This window comes from Macrotis lagotis, chromosome 7, assembly GCF_037893015.1.
Source record: "Macrotis lagotis isolate mMagLag1 chromosome 7, bilby.v1.9.chrom.fasta, whole genome shotgun sequence".
Lineage (NCBI taxonomy): Eukaryota > Metazoa > Chordata > Mammalia > Peramelemorphia > Peramelidae > Macrotis > Macrotis lagotis.
Window position 1 is genome coordinate 197,589,261 of NC_133664.1, and position 21,311 is coordinate 197,610,571.

At 36.7% G+C, this 21,311-nt stretch overlaps 2 protein-coding genes across 8 annotated transcripts in view; one reads left to right on the forward strand and one right to left on the reverse strand.

The window, feature by feature from the left end:
* The window catches only part of LOC141493272 (solute carrier family 2, facilitated glucose transporter member 3-like), a 59,092-nt gene extending 56,578 nt beyond the window's left edge, over nucleotides 1-2,514 (forward strand). For 3 of the 5 annotated variants that reach the window (XM_074194395.1, XM_074194394.1, XM_074194397.1), the window contains one exon: nucleotides 2,329-2,506. The gene's annotated coding sequence lies outside the window, so the exon portion shown is untranslated. Of the gene's footprint in view, nucleotides 1-2,328 lie in introns of all 5 variants that reach the window. The other 2 variants (XM_074194398.1, XM_074194399.1) reach the window with 2 other exon arrangements.
* Nucleotides 1-21,311, reverse strand: part of FOXJ2 (forkhead box J2) — a 287,675-nt gene that overhangs the window by 118,343 nt on the left and 148,021 nt on the right. The gene's annotated exons all lie outside the window — the stretch shown is intronic.

Sequence of the window (21,311 nt, forward strand, 5' to 3'; positions counted from 1 at the left end):
AGCACTCCAGGGCAGCTGCTTCAGTGGCCTTCAGGGTAGATGAAACAAATATTTCCCATCCACCCATTCCACCAGGGAAAGACTTTGCTTGAGTGGGGCAGACAACCCGCTAATCCACCACATTCTCCAATCAATTTTGAGGTCCCTTGGTAACCCTCAATCTTATTTGGCCCATCTGTGAAATAGTTTACTGGTGTGTGGCAGTTGTGCATGCTATAACTTCTTGAAGCCACAGGTGAGTTAGCTGGATAAGGTGGAAAGCAGCCCTCACATCAGAGGTACCCATCTTCCCAGAACACACCCTATAATTTGGTACAAGATTAGGGCCCAGCATGGCAACTTTACTGAAGATATTCCTTATTGGAGGGACTTCTAGAATCATGACCCTCACCCCTCCACCAACTGCTACAAAGCTTAACCTTCAAGCTGCTTTTCTGCTATGTCTTCCATCCCTTGCTAACCACGTGAACTTCTTGACCTGAGGACCACCACTTCCGTATTACCAGAGAGACATACTGAAGGTCTCTCTTAAGAACATTAGAATTGATTGTATAGAATGGAAAAACTGGCACAGAATCACTTGTCATTATATGCCTTCTATGAGCATGGGTGCTGTGCTGTATGAACAAGGTAGAATTGAAGCACCTCAAAGGAAACTTGAGATAGCTAAGTTTAGAGTAACCACCCCAGGTGTGTTCACATGGACTATTTATGCCCAAACCTGTGGTAGAACATTCCAAAACTCATATTGTTCTGATAAGTCACAGTCAAACATACTGTAACTCATCTCTAATGTAGTGATTTCAATTTGGTCTTCTTTGATAACCAACTAGAGATCTTAAATTAATCTGAAATCAGTAAAGCAAAGGCAGTTGGCACAGGCAACTCATTGTTGGCTTCTATAGCCAGTGGCTCCTGCCCCCTATATTTTCCACCCTACCCATCACTATAGTAAATTCCCTTCAAGTCCTCCCTTATTCAATATTTTATTCTCCTCTCTATATTTACTCTATGATAGATTTTCTGGGAACTGAATATGCATCTTCCTCTATCATTCAGTATCAGAGTTACTCTTAGCAAGTAACTTTACCACTTCATACAGTTGGGGCTTGGAGCCCAGTCAGTCAACAAGCAATAACAAATTTTTTTAAAATATCTTGTTTTAATCAACCAAAATCTTCCTTTGTGTCCTTCCCCCAACCCCCAATTGAAAACATAAGGGCACCTAGGTGGTGTGGTGAATAGAGCACAGGCCCTGGAGTCAGGAGGACCTGAGTTCAAATCTGGACTCAGACACTTCATAATAATTACCTAACTGTGGGACCTTGGGCAAGTCACTTAACTCTATTGCTTTGCAAAAATGGAAAAAAAAGAAAACACTACAAATATTGAAAGTGAGAGGTGAGAGGATTAGAGAATGAAAGAAGGAAAGAGGAGGAAATAAGCACTTAATTGGTATCTACTCTGAATCAAGTACTTTACAAATATGATTTCATTTGATCATAAGTGACATAGCCTAGGTTGCAAACCTGAGTGATTAGGAGTAATGTGGTACCTTCAACAATAAGAAAGAGAGGAGGATTTGGGAAAAAAGCTAAGTTTACTTTTGGACATATTGAGTTTAATACACTGGATGATAGCTCCTAGGCAAGTGGAGATACACAAGAATGAAGGTAGGAAAAAAAGGAAAGTTGGATAAATGGATCTAAGAATTATCTAAATAGAGATGATCATTGAATCCAATGAATCTGAAGAGATCATCAAGGGAAATACATAGAAGGAGAAAAACCTTGGGGTTAGCAACCAGAATGAAAGCCCACCAAAGAAACTCAGGAGAATTCAGAGAAGTATGGGAACCAGGAGAGAAAGTATCACAAAAACTTAGAGAAAAAAGGGTATCAAACAGAAGAGGGTGATCAACAGTGTCAGAGATTGCAGAGAAGTCAAGATGAATGGGGGGGGTTGATACTGGGAAGAGGGAGTGTTAAGAGAGGAGAATATTGAGGACAGAGTAGTTAGAAGTGAATCAAATTTCCTTTTCTTTAATTTTTTTGTTTTTGTGTTTATGCTTTTGCAACAAGGAAAAAAATGAAATTTGTTTTTATTGTTTTAATAATCGAAATTAAATATATAATTGATATTAAACGAGTGCAACCATCAGGGACAATTTTGGGGTGTCTTCAATGGAGGATACCATCTATATCCAAAGAAAAAATTATGGAATTTGAACAAGGACCAAAGATTATTTACCTTCAATTTAGAAAAAAAACCCAGATATCTTATTGTCTGATCTTGCTAACTCTTATACTTTATGTTTCTTCCTTATAGATATGAATTCTCTCTCATCACATTCAATTTGGATCAATGTATACCATGGAAACAATGTGGGACGGAGCAAGATTAGGGGAAAAATTGTAAAACTCAAAATAATCTTTACAATGAAAAAAAATTGCTGTTAAACTATTCACACAAATAAAATCAGATTTAAATACATTTTCCTCCCTCCCTTTTCTCTCTCTCTTCCCCTTGATAGCAAATAATCTAATATAGATTATACATGTATAAAATTATATTAAACATATATCCATATTAATAATAATATGAAAGAATCGTGAAAATAATTTTTTAAAACTGTTCTACTTGGTTTTGCTTCTTTCTGTGCAATTTAAAAAAAATATCCAAATGGGAGTGGGGAGGAGGGAGGAAGGCATTCCTGGGCAGCTGGGTGGCACTGTGGATAAAGCATTAAGCCCAGAGTCAGGAAAATCTGAATTCAAATATGGCCTCAGACATTTATTAGCTATATGCAGCCCTTGATTCTGTTTCCTTCAGTTTTCTCATCTGTAAAATGATGTGGCCATCGCATTTCTTCTTTTTTTATTCTGTAGGGCTAAATTGTCCCTGATTGTTGCACTGATGAACAAGTCCATCAAGGGTGATCATCACCCCCATGTTGCTGTTAGGGTGTATAGTGTCTTTCTGGTTCTGCTCATGTCACTCAGCATCAGTTCATGCAAATCCCTCCAGGCTTCTCTGAATTCCTGTCCCTCCTGGTTTCTAATAGAACAATAGTGTTCCATGACATACATATACCACAGTTTGTTAAGCCATTCCCCAAATGAAGGACATTCACTTAATTTCCAATTCTTTGCCACCACAAACAGGGCTGCTATGAATATTTTTGTACAGGTGATGTTTTTACCCTTTTTCATCATCTCTTCAGGGTATAGGCCCAGTAGTGGAACTGCTGGATCAAAGGGTATGCATATTTTTGTTGCCCTTTGGGCGTAGGTTTAACAGCAATTTAAAAAAATATTTGAGTTACAAATTCTCTTCCAACTACTTTCCACCCCTCTCCTCTCCTTGAGAAGGAAAGCAATTTAATATCAATTATATATTTAATATCAGTTATTAAAACAAATTTCATTTTTTCCTTGTTGCAAAAGAAAACATACACACAAAAACAAAAAATTAAAAAAGTAAAAATAGCGTGCTTCAATTAGCAATCAGAGTACATCAATTCTTTCTCTAGAGGTGGATAGCATTTTTCATCAGGTATTCCTTGAAACTGTCTTAGATCATTGTTTAGAACAGAGTAGTTAAGTCTTTAACAGTTGCTTATCCTAACAATAATGCTGTTACTGTGTACATTGTTCTCCTGATTCTGTACACTTCATTTTGGATGAATTCATATGAATTTTACCAGGTTTTTCTGTAACCATTCTGTGTCTTATAGCACAACCACAGGACAGCTAGGTGACACAGTATATAGAGAGTCATGAGTTCAAATTTGACTCCAGATACTAGCCATATGATTCTGGGCAAGTCACTTGACCCTGTTTACTTCAGTTCCTTATCAGTAAAATGAAGTGGAGAAAGAAATGGGAAACCACTCTAGTATTCTAAAAAGAAAACTCAAAATGGGATCACTAAGAAGCTGACATGATTGAAACAATAGAGCAATAACAAAAATTCCATCACAATTATATATCACAGGGCACAGGTGGCACAATGGATAAAGCACCAGCCTTGGAGTCAAGAGGACTTGGCCTCAAATACACATAATAATTACCTAGCTGTGTGATCTTGGGCAAGTCACTTAACCCCACTGCCTTGTAAAAACAACAAAAAAATTTAAATTAAGAAAATTTTAAAAAACAATCATATATCACAATTTATTCAGCCATTCCCCACTTTTTGGGTATCCCATTTCTAATGCTTTGCCACCCCAAAAAGAGCTACCATAAATATTTAATGTACACAAGGGTCCTTTCTCCTTTTCTTTGTTCTCTTTGGGATAGAGACCCAGTGGTCTGTATAATACAATGATATTGCTGGGTCAGAGTATGCAGTTTTATATATTTTGAGGCGCTTTTCAAACTGTTCTCCTTAATGGTTAGATCCATTTACAATTCCACCAAAACATTGTATTAATATTCTAATTTTTCCATATCCTCATCAACATTTGTCATTTTCCAATTCTGTCATGTATACCAATCTGATTGTGTAATACTCCAGAATTATTTTAACTTTTATTTCTTTAATCAGTAGTGATTTAGTGCATTTTTTCATGTAACATTGACTGATGTCTTCTCAAAACTCAAGCAGGACAGTTTTGAAAGTAACTTATAGAACTTAATACTTATTTTTTCAAAAGCAAGTTGTATGAAATGGACATTTATATTTTGTTTACAATCACCTTCTTCTTATCTATTGTATATGCAGAAAAAGCTCATTCCGGGGTGGGGGAATATAAAAAATTCAGAATAAATTTTTAAAAATTGTTTCTTGCATTTTGGTTTTTCTTTTTAATTCCTGAAAATCTATAATTTTTACTCCTTATATTTTCCTTTAATTATTGATTTGGTTATATAAATATAAGCAATAAGAGTCCTCTTCCCTCAAGAAGTTTACATTTTAGGGGGGGGGGAAGCAGGATGATGATTCATGGCATAGCTTGGACATTGCTGGGAAGTCAGATGGAGGTCTAAATCTGAGAAAAAGGAGAAACTTCACTGTATAAGTCTTCTATGATTCCAAGGTGAGAATTCAAAGTTTTCCTTGGAAAGGACATGATGTTGAATAAAGAGTAATGATGGAACATGTTACCTATTTTCTGACTCAGAGTTGATGGAGAGTGAAATATGCCTTTTCTGATATAATCAATGTAAGAATTTGTTTACTTAACTCTGCAGATGTGATACAAATTTCTTTTTTTTTCATTGAGGTAGGGAGTTGGGGGAGAGTGAGTAGTACAATAGAGTTACCAAAATTTTAAAAAGAGAAAAGAAAGAAAATGGCATTATTCATTTTTTGTTAATTCTCAGAAGAAAGCAGAAGGAATTTGAAATAGACAAGCAGGGCAGCATCAAAAAGGATCAGTGACAACATGATCTTAATGCTGATGCTGTGACTTAAAAAGAAAAGCAAATTATGTAAGATAGAGATTCATATATAATCCTTTTTTCCTTTTCCACTTTGTTTATGGAAATACTTATATAACCTGTATAGAGTCAGAGGATCCTTACCCCTTATACATCCTTATCCCATTTTTCACACTGATAAATCGGTTTCACAAAGTGAGATTGGCTACAGCTTTCAGGTTCCTAAGGTTAACTCTGCAGGGTTGAGACTGGCTTGAATTTTTATTTTAATGTATTCCCCCTAATATCAATCAACCAATTAAACTTTTTTAAAATTTAAATTTACTAGGTCCTTCTAAGTTTGGTTCCATTGGTTTTATTTGTGCAAAATTTTCTTAATTTAATCAAAATTATCCATTTTGCATTTTATTATGTTCTCTATTTGCTTGTAAACTCCTCCCCTCTCCATAGATCTGACTGATAAACTATTCCTTGTTCTCCTAATGGGCTTTTTTTTGCAAGGCAAATGGGGTTAAGTGACATGCCCAAGGCCACACAGGTAATTATTAAGTGCCTAAGGTCTGATTTGAACTCAGGTACTCCTGACTCCAGGGTTCCTGCTCTATCCACTGCACCACCTAGCTGCCCCACTTCCCTGTTTGTGTTCCCTTCTCTTCCAAGTTCTCCATGATTCTGTGGTGCTAGAAAGTTTTCCCGCCACTCTCTTTTAGAAAAAGGACTAAGAGAGAGGGAGTTACTTCAGGAAGAGTTAGTAAAATAAATGTTCAAAGGGACCTTATTTTGAAATTAAAAAAACACGAAAGAGATAGTGATTATTATCATAGAAAGAAATGCTGTTTTAATTTGAAAAAAAAAAGAGGTTGTTAGAAAATACATTTCAGAAAGACTAGAGAGTCAGGTTAATCCTAAAGTATATAATGTGGTTACCAAGATATGCCAGTATAGGGGAAACTAAATAGTCTTTTCCCAGAATGATATGGTAACAAAGCTTCAGGAGTTTATCAGTTTAGATTCTGGTAATGTTGGTTATTACAGAAAATTATGGGACATGTAAGGATTTAAGAATAGAAGATCAACGCCCCCCCCCCAAAGGATTGTCCCTCTATAAAAGTTATTCAGCTTTACTCTGTTTGAAGAAAGGTGGGGAGGGACAGGGAATATTCTGATTAAGCTAAGGGATTTTTGCATGACTGCCTTTTCCAGGGTTTTAGCAGTTATAATTAAGAAATGCTAACTATTAAAAGCTGGGGATTGAATCATATCTGTGGTTTATATAGCTGTATAAGCTATGTGATTTTAGTTTAGAATAGTATGAATTAAAGTCAAGAAGAGCTAATGAAAAGGAATTAAGTATGGAAATGGGCTGAAGCATGTAGACAAAGGTTTGAACAGGTTTGATTTTGTATACCACAGATGGATTTTGGGAACTTTGTAAAGTGGCTTACAAATCATTGTAAGAGAAGAAAGTGGTTGTGCAGCAGCCCCCTCCCCCATGGAAATCAGACCCTCTCTCACTGAGCCCGTGGTAGCTGTGCAGAGTTAAGGGAAGCGGGGAGGGGGGGGGGGGTTCTTAAAGAGAAAAGCTGTGAGGGGCAGCTAGGTGGCGTAGTGGATAAAGCACCGGCCCTGGAGTCAGGAGTTCCTGGGTTCAAATCTGACCTTAGACACTTAATAATTACCTAGCTGTGTGGCCTTGGGCAAAGCCACTTAACCCCATTTGCCTTGCAAAAACCTAAAATCAAAAAAAAGAGAAAAGCTGTGGTTTGGGGAGAGTTTAGAAGAGTTTAAGAGAAGAAAGAACCTTTAAGTTTGAGAAGTTTTAGGAGGAAAGATTTTTTTTATCCTTACTAGTGTCTGGGAAATATTCTATGCTTTCTCCCTGGGTTGGGGGAAGGGGTGGTGGGTTGGACACGTGGTGGTCTCAATCCCATCCACCATCTTGTTAAGACTTGAACCCTAGACCGAATCCACCTGAGAGCCTACTCATCTGTGGAGGGAGAGGGGACAGACAGGAAAGAAGCCTTAAAGGGAAAGAGATCCCTCCACAGGTGGGATATGTGATTGGGAAAGAAGAAAAAAAAAATATATATATATATATGATCCAGGGACTCTCATTGTTTCTAAAGTTTCTTAACTAGACTTTTTGGAAAGCACCCCGAGGGTTTTAAAAGAGGGATACTAGTCTTGTAACATTCTGACAGAATTTGCACAGAACAGAAGGAATTAAATAACCTAGATTGTTAAATTAGTTTGGGATTAAACTGTTTTAACACTATTGTAACTTTTGCAAGGGAATATTGTAACATTGTACTCTATTGAAACACCTTTGGGTTAAAGAAAAGTAATGGGTTAACTAAGAAGAGAAATACCTAGGTTATCAGGAATGTTTACTAATTTCTTTTGGGAAAAAAAACTAGGGTTTTAATGTTAAATAATGCTAACAATTTTATTTTCATTTTGGATAGAGTTTTTGGAATGTGAGTGCTGGATTCTCTGTATAAGGTACTTTAAAGTTTTTATCAAATTAAACTGTTGAAAAGTTAGTTGAATTGTAATTACATTGGGGTTTTAAATGTGTCCTTTGTATGAGATTGGATTCTGAGAATTTGGGTAAAGAGACAAAAGTGTAAAGAACATGGGATATTCATTTTGCTCTTGTTCTAAAGAAAATGAGATGTTTAAGTAAGAATCTTAATGTTTAATGTATATTAACAATGTATGTTTAATTTTAAAGAAGTCAAGAATGTGGACTTCTCTCTTACTTGCAGACAGCTGATGGGGGCTCTGAACAAATTGCAATGGTGGGCCTTATTGTAAGGTAACTTATTGATGAATAAGATGGTTTTATCAGTTATGTGATTTTTTTTTTTGTAACTGCAAGGAGATTATATATTTTTTTTGTAAGGCAAATGGGGTTAAGTGGGTTGCCCAAGGCCACACAGCTAGGTAATTATTAAGTGTCTGAGGCCAGATTTGAACCCAGGTACTCCTGACTCCAGCGCCAGTACTCTATCCATTGCACCACCTAGCCGCCCCAAGGAGATTATATTTGCAATAATTAGCTATCTATTGTGAATATGTTATTTAAATATTGTATTGTTAAAGCCTGGGATTAATGTGATTTCTTTCAAAAGCAATAAGGAAAACATGAAAAAGTATGACCCTTTCTGGGATAGATCTGTGGATTCATGAATAATGTAATAATGAAAGGATTGCTTAAAAAAAATCTAGTAATTTGTGTGTTACTCTGTTACTCTTATTGTTCTGTTATAATGAAATTAGTAATGCATGTTGGAAATGTAAAACTACCTAAGATGTTTCAATGGTTTTAAAGAATTCTGAAAAGTAATTTGTATGTTAGGGGGCAGCTGGGTGGTGCAGTGGTTAGAGCATTGGCACCAATGTCAGGAGACCTGGGTTCAGGTCAGGCCTCTGAATCTTGGTGATTGTCTAGCTGTGTGACCTTGGCAAGTCACTTAACCCCCAATTGCCTTGCCAAAACAAAAATAACCATTTGTATGTTGAGGATGGCTAGTAGATATTATGTATATAATTATGTATAGAAGTTTCTAACTATATATATAAAATACATATATATATATTATATACATATATGAATTGGGAATATTTTGGATCTATATATGTACATTCCAAAGCAGCAGTTGTTTGCTTTGAAGTAAAAGCACTGTATAATATAGGAAAGATAAACACAAGATAATTTGATATTTCTCTATGCAATCTCCTGGACAAAGGAGTCATTTATTTGTTGTAAGATACAACAGACTAGAAGGAGGTTTCTCTAGCCAAGGGGAATCTGATATACCATCTTTATATACAGATATACAGTAGATATGATTTCAGACAAAGGGATGTCTCTAGTAAGAGGTAGGAGACAGGCCTGTAGGGCCAGTCATAGTTAGAATGCCAGGTTTTAGGCAAAGACCCAGGAAGGATAATCCGAGCTTTAGGTAGGGGGTTTCATTAATTGGGACTCCATTAAGATTATAATTAGAATTTAGTGAATTGTATTCACTGGAAGTTCTAACTAGGTAAAACAACCATTTTAGATCACAGGACTTTTAGTTGATTTTCTCGTATGTCAGATACCAGGATGGTCAACAAAAACAAATGCTACTGGGTAAATGTTATGTTCTTGGAGCCAAGGAAGCCAATGGGTCAAGGATGTCAGGCGACAGGGATGGGCAGCCGAAGGGGCAGCTTCTCAGTATGGCTGAGGTTGGATGCCTTTGACTTGATTTCCCCAAAATGTCATTTGGATAATATCTCACCTGGAAGAATAAATCTGGCCCAAGACATTTGACTTACCTATGTGACCTACCTGGACACTGACATTCAATACTTATATCTGTAAAGGAATTTTCCTTTAATGTCCTGGATCTTTATAGTTAGTTACTAAGCAAACTAAAAAAAAAAGTGTTAGGTAAATTGGATCTAATGGCTAGAGATAGGTTAGGTGTCTGGCTCTGACATCTGCTATCAGCTACATGCTAAGATAGGAATTGTTTCCTTAGTTTTTGTATTAGAGGGGATATTTAGGTAAGGAGAAGAATGGGAAATTCTTAGGATAATTACAGTTTGAAATTATGATTTAAGGAAAGGAATGTGATTTAGATAAGTATACCAGGCAAAGTAAAATATGGGAATATTTGGGGAAAAATCATTTTGGCTAAGGATGTTTGAATCATTGTAATGAGAACAAAGGTTAAAATTGTTTTATTTTAAACCAGATGTTGGGTATTCTTAGAAGAAAAATGACTGTTGAATGTATATGTTACAAGCTTGTGAGTTTGCTCATGTAGTAAAATACTAATGGAAGTTAAAAGTGTTAAAAGTGAAGTATGTGAGTCAATATGGCAGTAAGGCAAAATGTAAATTGTAATGAACTCCAGAATCTCATTGTTTTGTGATGGAAGACATGCGTTTTGAACTGAATAAAAGATGTTAAACAGTTTCTTTACCAGAAAACAAGTAGTCACCAGAGCTGGAGAGGACTTTTTGGAACAGATTCAGAGGATGCTGAAGGACACTGGATGCCTCCAAGGGAGAAGAGAAGAAGAGAAGAGAAAAGAGAAGAAAAGAAAAGAGAAGAGAAGAGAAGAGAAGAGAAGAGAAGAGAGAAGAGAAGAGAAGACGAGACAAGAGACAATGAATCAATTCCATCTCCTCCATCTCTCACCTATGTGTACATTGTTTAACTGTAACTTTCCCTTGACTCTATAAGTGTGACACCCCTACTTATGCCCTTCTCCTTATGGAAAGGAAGAGGGGAAGCAAGGTGAAAATGTTCTCCATTGAGAGAGAAAGAGAGATTAGTGGGTGGCAGTACCCTTGGGTCTGACCTAGATTCTCAGTCCCTGGTCAGAGGTACACTGTGGCACAGGATTCTGATCCAGAGGAGAGAAACACCAGTGGCATATGACTGAGTCAGTTCAGGGTGACTATTGTTTATAACTGACTGGCCAGGATATTTACCTGGGGAGTAGAATATGTCTGAATATGTCCAGAAATGGGGGTGCATATATTCTGGATTTACAACTTAGAGATAGGTGGCCTCAGACTCATGTGGTAATGATGGTACCTGGATCCTTTGTAAAGATATGCAAACTGGGGCATTTATTAAGGGAAATTGATTATGAGTTAGTATGGACTTTCAAGGAAAGTGCAGAAATGGCCATTTGCAAGGAAAAAAATAATTTAAGGAACATCACTAGGTATATTAGCTATCCTTGGAGTTGATCCAATGGCACAAAATAAGAAATTTAGTTTGATCAATTTTGAAGCTGGGAAGACCTTTCTAAAGACACTGGTATAAAAACTTGCAGTGGAAAAAGGTGCAGTAACTTTGGAAATGTACCTATTATCATGATGGTTATAGGGCCTATCTAAAAGGGTCCCTGGGAAGTAAGGAGGTGTTCAGGGAGTTGTTATTTAGACTTAAGGGTCAACTCAGAAATCTGAAGAAATCTCATCAAAATAAAAGAGGAGGGAAATGAGTGGGATAAAGTCTGAGATTTCTTCAGTAAAATGTTGTAGATTGAATTTGGTTAACTATGTGCCCCTCCTCCCTTGCCAAAGAAAACTACTGGAATATTGTTGAAGAGTCAACTGACCTCACCTTATCTTTTGAGAATCATTCCATTCCTAGGGCTAAAAAGATAATCTGGTTTTGGTTTGAATTTTATGCTCTTTTCCCTAGATTATTTTTCCTGTCTAGACTGTAAAACCACATTCCTCATTAATGAAGGTGGGTCAGTGGGGGCCAGGAATCTAGTTAGGATAAATGTGATTCATGGGCCTTTTGCTTTTGCCTCAATCTCTCTAATTGATTGTGGCCTGTTCCTTGAGAAATGAATAAAGCCTTCTCTTCATACCTTGAGAGATCTCCGAAATTTATTTAAGTGGCATTTGTCCCACACAGTTTTTTTTTGCTACCACTAATATTTTGAAATATATGACTTTTCCTTTCTGTCACTGACTTTCTTGGAGTTTGTATCTAGCAGAGTATAAAGTTCAGTAACTTTTCTTAAATAAATTCAAAATGTTTTCCATAATAATAAGATCAATTCACAGCTCCACTAACAACATATTAATATATATATATATATATATATATATATATATATATATATATTTCCACAATCCTTCCAACATGGCTTATTTTCATCTTTTATCATCTTTACCAATTTTCTGGGTATAAGGTAAAACTTCAGAATTGTTTTAATTGGCATTTCTCTTATTGTTAATTATTTGGAGCATATTTTCATATGATCAATTATTTACATTTTTCCTTCTGAAGCTATTCACTTCCATGAACTACTTAATCTACTGAGAAATTATTCTTGGCTCTTTTATATTTGCATCATTTCCCTATTTATATTAGATATCAGATATTTGATGTAAAGATCATTAACTTTTTTTTTCCGGTTTTTGCAAGGCAATGGGGTTAAGTGGCTTGCCCAAGGCCACACAGCTAGGTAATTATTAAGTGTCTGAGACCAGATTTGAACCCAGGTACTCCTGACTCCAGGGCCAGTGCTTTATCCACTATGCCACCTAGCCACCCTGATTATTAAATTTTTAACAGTTTTTCTTCTAACTGAATTGGTTCCTATGAAAGTTTTTTAAAAAATTTACATAGCCAAAATTGTTTCCTTTATATAAAAACCTTCCTTTGGTTAAAAGCATTTTCTGCTAAGTCATAATTGTGAAAAATTCCTTCATGTGATCTCCTTTTATTTAAAAATGTAGCTCTCTCTATTTGTCAAATAACTTTTAATATTTTATTGTTTATTTTGATGTAAGATTTTTATCAAAATCTAAGCTCCATCAAACTAATTTTCAGTTTTCCCAATGGGTTGTAGTTAAATGGGGAAAAGTTTATTTTCTTTGCTTTGTTAAACGCTGGGCTATATAATATTCATTTGCTTTTGAGTCTTGTTTGTCTGATCTGTTTCACTTATCTACTTCACTTATTTATACTTTTTAATAGTTTGGATTATTTTTGCTTCAGAATATAATTTGAAATATGGAAATATAATACCACTTTCATTCTTAATGTATTTTTTCATAATTTTACATAAGATTCATAATCTTTTGTTTCTTCAGGTAAATAATATTATTATCTTGTCTGGTTTTATCAACTTTAGTAATACCCTATTAGTCTGATTGGCATAGAATCAAATCTGTTAATATATTTAGATGATATCATTATATTTTTATTATACTAATGCTGCCCAACCATATACAATGAATCAAAAAAGATTTCATTGATGCTTTTTGTTTTATAAGTTATTACCAGATAAATTCATCCCCTACAAGCATTTCTTCTCTTATAATAAAGTGTAAAGTTTTTCTATTTACTTTGTCTCTAAGACCAAGATGGATCATTATGATTACAGAGCACTCAATTATGTTTTATTGTTCTTTTCATGATAATTTCATTGTATTTTGTTTTCCTTGTTCTGCTTACTCATTTATTCAGTTCCTATGAAATTTTCTTAAATTTGTCATTTCTTATGACTCAATTATTTTTCATTATATTTATATACCACAATTTATTCAGTCATTTTCCTAATTAATTAGCATCACTTTGTTTCTAGAAATTTGTAAACACAAGTGTTAGAATAAATACTTTGAGTATGTGAAATTTTTCTCTCCATCTTTTAGGTCTTTAGGGTTTTGTGCTTAGCAGTGAGATTTCTGTTAATGGTCATGGAACACTCAACAGGTCCTAAGGAGTAACTACCAGGCTACACTGTCTTTAAACTAAGTCAATTCTGGCCGGCCAAGATGGCGGAGAGAAGACAGGCACAGTTCTAAAGTCTCCTGATCTCTTCCCCATCTATCACATGAAACAGACCTCTGAAAAGAAATCCGAAAACCAAAACCCAGAAAGAAAAGCCAGTAGAAAGAACATCTACCTCAGGATTTGTCTCCCCCAGCAGCACTGGAGGATTTTGGGTGGGTGAGTCTGGGCTCAGAGGAAGCATCAGCCCCGGATCAGCCAGATTAACAGCTGAATTGGAACCGGGAGTCTGAGGGCCCGAGAGCCGGACCTGCAGGATCACCGGTGGGGCTGAGTGAAAGGGGCTTGGGTCCGTGGAGAAGCAGAGGTGCTGGTGTTGGTGCTGTCCCTCTGAAGCTTGGGGAAGGGGCTGCGGGGAGAGGTCTGGTGCAGGAGAGCTGCAGACGCCATCCCTGGGCTCCTCGGGTCTAAGACACTCTGAGTCCATGCCTCCATTGCACTGAGGCTTCCTCCCAAACAAACAGTTGCAAACTACTTCTACCTCAGGCCCAGGTGTCTGAGCAAAAGAACCAGCGGGGTTGAGGAATGACCTCAGGCCAGGGTAAAGCCCACCATTGATTGAAGGCAAAAGAATTCAATAGCTCCAATTCCTTCCCTCAAGCAAAGGGAGAAGGCCGTGCAACCAAGGTCACAGACACCCCAGAGAGGGCAACCAGCACCTCCTACTGGCCATCCAGAGAAACTGCATTCAGTAAAGCCTTTAGGGATCCCAAGCCCAGGTGAACCAGCCCCCCCCACCTCCAACTCAAGGTCTTAGCATAATGAAGAAGGGTCAGAGGAAAGGTGGATCCATAGAAAAATTCCTGGAAGGGAAAGACCCCAACTCAGAGAGACCTGGAACCTCTGAGGAGAATACAATCTGGTCTCCAGCACAGAAAGACTTCCTTGAAGAAATAAGGAAGGAGCTTAAAAATTTGGGAGAGACAATTAATACCTTGCAACAAGAAAACAAAACCTTAGAAAGTACAATTGGACAAACACAAAAGGAGAATAAATCTATCAGATCCTCAAATGAGCAAATGCAAAAAGAAATTAATTCTCTCAAAACCTCAATTGGTCAAATGGAAAGCTCTTTCAAAAGTAGAATTGACCAATTGGAAAAGGAGTTACAAAAGATTAATGAAGAAAACTCCTCCCCCAAAAAAAGAATGGAGTCTACAAGAACTAATGACTCCATGAGACAGCAAGAGTCAGTTAAACAAAATCAAAAAATAGAAAAAATAGCAGAAAATGTAAAATACCTCATCAACAAAACCACTGACCTTGAGAATAGATCGAGGAGGGGCAACCTGAAAATTATAGGACTTCCTGAAAACATTGAAGAGAAAAAAAGCCTGGACTTAATATTATAGGATCTAGTGATGGAAAACTGCCCTGATATCATGGAATCGGAGGGCAAAGTAGTTATTAAAAGAGTACATTGATCCCCACCAGAAAAAGATCCTAAAATGAAAACACCAAGGAATGTTGTGGCCAAACTCCAGAACTATCAGATAAAAGAGAAAATCCTGCAAGCAGCCAGAAAGAAACAATTTAAATATCAAGAAGCCACAGTAAGGATCACGCAGGACCTGGCTGCATCAACTTTAAGGGATGAAAGGGCCTGGAACAAGATATTTCGAAGAGCACAGGAGCTTGGAATGCAGCCAAGAATCTACTTTCCTGCAAAGCTGAGCCTTCTCTTCCAGGGAAAAAGATGGACATTCAACGAAATGGAAGAATTCCAAAAATTTCTGATGAAAAGACCAGAGCTAAACAGAAAATTTGGACATCAAACAGGAGGTTCAAGAGACACATGAAAAGGTTAAAAAAAAAGGGAGGGGTGGTGGTAAAAGGAAAAATAATGCAATCCAGTAAATTGAAACTGGCTATATCCCAGCATGGTGGGGGGAGACTCTCATAAATTCTGAGAAATGCAACTCTAACAGAGAGAATATACCTAGCCAGAAATGGACATTCATGACCTATCCATGAGACTGTTATCTAATGGGATGTAACTGGCTTTAACCCCACTTGGGAGAAAGACTCTAAGTCAATTCTGGAACTCATTACAATCCACTCAGGAGAGCCCATGGTTAAAATTTCAGTGGGAACATTTACAACTCAGAAATGTGAATATTACAAACTAAGACTTGATTTATTGTTTTGTTGGTGGCCAATTAAAGGGTCAGTAAATTACAACCCAAACTGGCAAACAGTCTAGTTTAACCTGGGAGTTAGGAATTATTTTTTTTACATATTTAAATACAATAAAATTTCATTTAAAAAATGTAAAAAATACATTCTCAGTTGGGCCTTATAAAAATGAGCAGCACCTCTGGACCTCAGAAAATGATGGACAGGGGCAGCTAGGTAGTGCATAAGAAAAGAGTTTCAGCCCTGGTGTCAGTAGGACCCGATTTCAAATGTGGCCTCAAACCTTGATGTTTACTAGCTATGTGACCTTGGATAATTCACTTAACCCTGGTTACCTTGCAAAAACCTCAAAGAAAATGATGGAGAAAATATTAATAATGCAAACTAAACTTAAAAATGTTTCCTGAGTACAAATTTTTGTTTGAGACTTGGTAGTTAAATATTTACAAGCACACTAACAATAGCCTGAGCCCTCATTATTATGTGCAGCAGGATAAGTATATAGAGATGACTATTCTTTCAAATATACAGTATGAATTTCCCTTCCTTGGTAGGATCCATTCACAGGGCAAAGTAAGTAATAGCATAATGCTTAACATTCTAAAAAGTCTTGATAGCCCTAGGTGTTGTGACTGTCTGCCTGACTTTCTAAATGGCTGCCATTTTTAGAAAAGGTGTGGGCTCACTGGGTGGGGGGGTAAAGGGGGGGTCTGGAAGTTAACCAAAAAACTAAAACTAAGTGCTGATTTCTAGGGGGAATCTCTCCTCTATTATTAATTTAGAGGAGGGTCTCTGCACCAAGGAAGAGAACAGGAGGCAGCTATAAAGATGAAAGGAAATGGGGCAGCTAGGTGGTGCAGTGGATAGAGCATTGGCCCTGGAGTATGGAGGACCTGAGTTCAAATCCAGCCTCCGACACTTAATATTTACCTAGTTGTGTGACCTTGGGCAAGTCACTTAATCCCACTGCCTTGCAAAGACCAAAAACCAAATCATAACAAATAGAGATGATAGGAAAGATCTGAGTAAACTAGCTGTTACCACTTCAAGAAAAGAACAAAAAAGTAGGGAAAAAAGTACATTACTAGAACAACAATGGGACATAGGGGATGGTAAGCAGAAGAAGAATAGCATGAGTCTACAGAGATTTGAATGCCAGGCTAAGGATTCTGAACTTTATTTGATGGGACCTAAGAAAGAGCAGAGGAACGATGAAATCTGGGCCAAAGAATGATGATTATGAATTCATCAGGGCAGGGGCATAGAGGCAGAGTACAGAAAAAGGAAACATGACTGATAAGGGAATTACAATTATAATCTAGGTAGGTACTGCATGTGAGTCTTAAACTGTGAAAAATCTTAAAAATATAGGATTAAAGCAAAAATGACAGAAAATACAGGTTAGCCATTTGAGGTTTTACTCTCTAAGATCTTACCTCTAACCTATGGATGGAGGGCATTTAAAGTAATGGCCACCTTAACTCGAAGTGAGGGGAAGTATTTATGCAAAAACAAAGAATAGGGAAAAATATTAATCTCCTTGGTGAGCTGACAATGAAGGTTGCATAATAATTAAGTTGCTCTAATTGCTCCTCAAAGACTGTCATCTTTGTAGGATACTATCTGAAGAATTGTCTTTTCCTGCCAGGACCAGTCTTTCAGCATCCAGATCACTGTCTTCCTTGAGTTTGTAATTAACATAAGGAGAGATACTTCTTACCTAGTGGCAAGGTGACTGATAGGTGAAGGCTGAGTACTCTTTAAAATAATTACTCTTTTTTTAATTAAGAATATAGTTTTAGGGGCGGCTAGGTGGCGTAGTGGATAAAGCACTGGCCTTGGAGTCAGGAGTACCTGGGTTCAAATCCAGTCTCAGACACTTAATAATTACCTAGCTGTGTGGCCTTGGGCAAGCCAGTTAGCCCCATTTGCCTTGCAAAAAACCTAAAAAACAAATATATATAGTTTTGAGTAACTTATTATTCTTTGACTATATTAGGAAGGTAACATTGGGATTAGAAAAATGTTATGTTAGTATAATGAACAGGAATTGACTTTTAAATGAATGTGATTGATGAAGGAAGAGACAAAAATTTCTGAATTTTGATCCAATAGATTATATACAGTCCCATCAGCATCACAAACTGAAATGGTTTTATTAACAGAAATGACACTAAAGTGGATACCTTACCATCTGTTTTACTATCATGCCCTAAGGACTTTGGGACCTTTCTATCAGATTTAATCGCTGAGACCTTCTATGTTTTGCCATCTAGGAGGTACTGGGGAGAGTCTAGCCTGGAGTTAGGAGGACCTGACTTCAGATCCTACATGGATGACCTTGAGCAAGTCACTTAACCTGGCTGCTTCAGTTTCTTCAACTATAAAATGAGAGTAATGATAGCATAATTGTTTGTGAGGATCAAATGAGATATTTGTTTGGGTTTTTTTAAATGAATATATGCTGTCTGTAAAGCACTTGGGAAAGAGCCTGGCCCAAGGAAGACATTTAATAAATATTTGTTTCCTTCTTTTTCCTTCCAGAATATTTCCTTCTTGAGTAGGAATTGACTTTTTCTCTTTGTATTCCCCACTTAACACAGGACTTTACAAATACTTTTCATTCATTCATTCATTCACTCATGATAAATTCCACCTTTTTCTTCCTTCTTGGTAGATGAAGGTAGGATGATGCTTAATTCTTAAGTCAGATTTTTCATCAGGTCTTGGGTGCATTTCTCTGTATCCGTGGCTGTTCCCCATATGCTCCTCTGCCTAGCATCATCCATCACATGGTTACCAAATCCCTTTAGAATGGAATGATTGATTTATAGGTTTTGTTTATTTATAGAGAAAATAAATAGAACCTGTAGAAATTACAAATACTCACCAGCGGACAAACAGTTCTCAGAGGCTCATATCTTTCCCAATGGCTTCTCAGTTCATGTGTTATAGTGATGTTCTTTTGGCTTTCTCCTCTTGTTGAGTCACATTTCACACCTGCTCAAAGGACTCTTCAGTTCCTAGAAGATAGCACCTGATGTACTTTATTATCAGTCTGGTGTCAGAGATCTCCTTTTAACTTCTAGGACAACTCCCATCTTATTCTCTAATTTAACTTTCTGTTGCTATTGTGACTGTGATGGGCAAGCCTGACACGGCCTGGAATATTTTTGTTTCAGGTTAGATCTTGGAATGAAATGAGATATTTGTAGGTCATTCAGTAGTTAAAAAGAGGAGGTTCACTCAACTATAACCCCTCAACCCTTCACCTCTAAGATAGCTGGGTTTTGGGATATTCCAGGACCCAGGCACCACGTGGACCCTTAGGGTAACCTGGAACCCATGTGCATATAGCTAGAAGCTACTAGAAATCTGCATTAAAAGAAGCAAAACCTGAGTCTTAGCCTCCAGGATCAAAAAGGCCCTCAGAACAGTTTTATCTCCTTTCTGGGGGAAAAAAAATAGTTTAACTCCTGTGGTATAAGGAGAAAGAACCCTGACTAGCTTGGTCTTACACCTTGGGGTAACCCTTTCCCCCTGACAGTTCTGGGATCCACTTATCTCACATGAACAAATTCAGCTATCCAGAATAGTCAAGGTTGACATTGCCTTCTTATCTACTATGACAGACTATCTAATTTCTCTTAGCCTTAGTATTTTCAGCAAAATATGTATAATACCTGGGCTACATTTGGTACTACAAAACACAATTATTATGAAATCCAAATGAGATATGGATAAAAAGATGTTAAGGACAATATAAATGTCCTTTGGAATACCAAATATTTGAACTTGCAGTGCTATGGGCAGAGATGTACATCAATGTGAGACCAGGTCTTTGTGCTCAGGGAATTTATGGTTCAGGTAGAAAAATAAGACATACATAGATTACCTACTTTTAAAGCATTGTCTCATACTCCTTTCAGAGATTCTAAGCACCAGTCAAATTGCATTCTTTTTTCTCAGTTTTTTAATATCTCCACAACTTTGTGAACTGGTCCCTTAATCTAAAATGGCAACGCTCCCCCTCCCCTTCATTCCCTTATTCCTAACTATCCTTCAAGACTCTGACAGAAGGCCCATTTCCAGGAAACCTTCCATTGATTTATTTCCCTAACCAGAAATTATTTCTTCTTCCTTGAATTCTCAAATTATTGTTCTACACTTAGGCATTTATAGACTCATTTTGTGTCCCTGACTGGATTATAAATTCTTTCAAGACAGAGACCACAAAGCATCATTTTTCTTTGTATCTCTCAATGTCTTCTATGTAATTAATTGAAATGAAAATAATTCCCAATAGTGGGGCACGATCTCTTACATTTGTATGTTTTACAGTTTTATGTCCTTTGACTCTTTTTTTAATTAAAGATTTTATTTGAGTTTTACAATTTTTCCTCCTGTCCTTTATCTCTTTTGATCAGTAGAACAATCTTCTGGGCAGGGGAAAATATCGGCATCTATTTTTTTATAGCTGGGAAAATAAGGTTTGTGGAGGTTAAGTGACCAAGGTCATACTTTAATAAGTACTGTAGATGAGAATAGAACCTACCCAAGGCTTTTTTTTCAGATGACCTATGGAGGATCATAAATAATTACTCAGTTTCCCAGGAAAGTACCAATTTCAAGTGAAGAATATTTTAATGAAGTTTTTTTATTTAAAAAAACGGAGTAACTTTTGTCAGAAAGCATTGCTTTTTGGTTCAGAAAATATGGCCAGTATAATAGCTGTCATTTGAATAGTTTTATAAACATCTCATTGGATCTTTCATATAACTCAATCTAGTAGGTACTGCAGTATTATATTGCAAACTTGAAAGCAGTATACGAATTTCAGCTATTACTATCATTCTCATTTTATATATGAGGAAACTGAGGTGTAGAAATGGTTATGCAGTTAGTTTCTGAGGCATATTTTAAACATCTTTTCTGATTCCTGGTAAATGATTTTCCACTATATATGACAGTCATTCCTTCATTTACCCCTCCTAATAATAGTATATTAGTATAGGCAAAAGTTGGGAGAATAATTATTTTAAATGATATATTTTTATATTTCATACCCAAATCTTCTTTAGCATCTATGACTTCTAGACCACAGTGAGATAATGAAGTTAGTCTTGTCCAGTTATTTACCTCATTTTGGATTTTTTTGGCAAAGATAGTGGAATGTTTGCTGTTTCCTCTCCAGCTCCTTTTACAGATGAGAAAACTGAGGCAAATAGGGTGAAATGACTTATATACTCACATTGCTAGGGTCTGAGAATTCCCCAATCTCCAAAGAGAGACACTCGACACAATAGAGATGCAATAGCAAGGGTTTATTAAAGTAGCTTGAGCTAGGGTTCTGTCCTAGGGCAGGGCTAGGATCCTGGAACCTCGAGTAAAGTGAGAGGAGTCCTTATATATGGTTCAGTAGGGGATTTCCAAGCATCTACTGGATGGATGTCTTGAAATGGAAT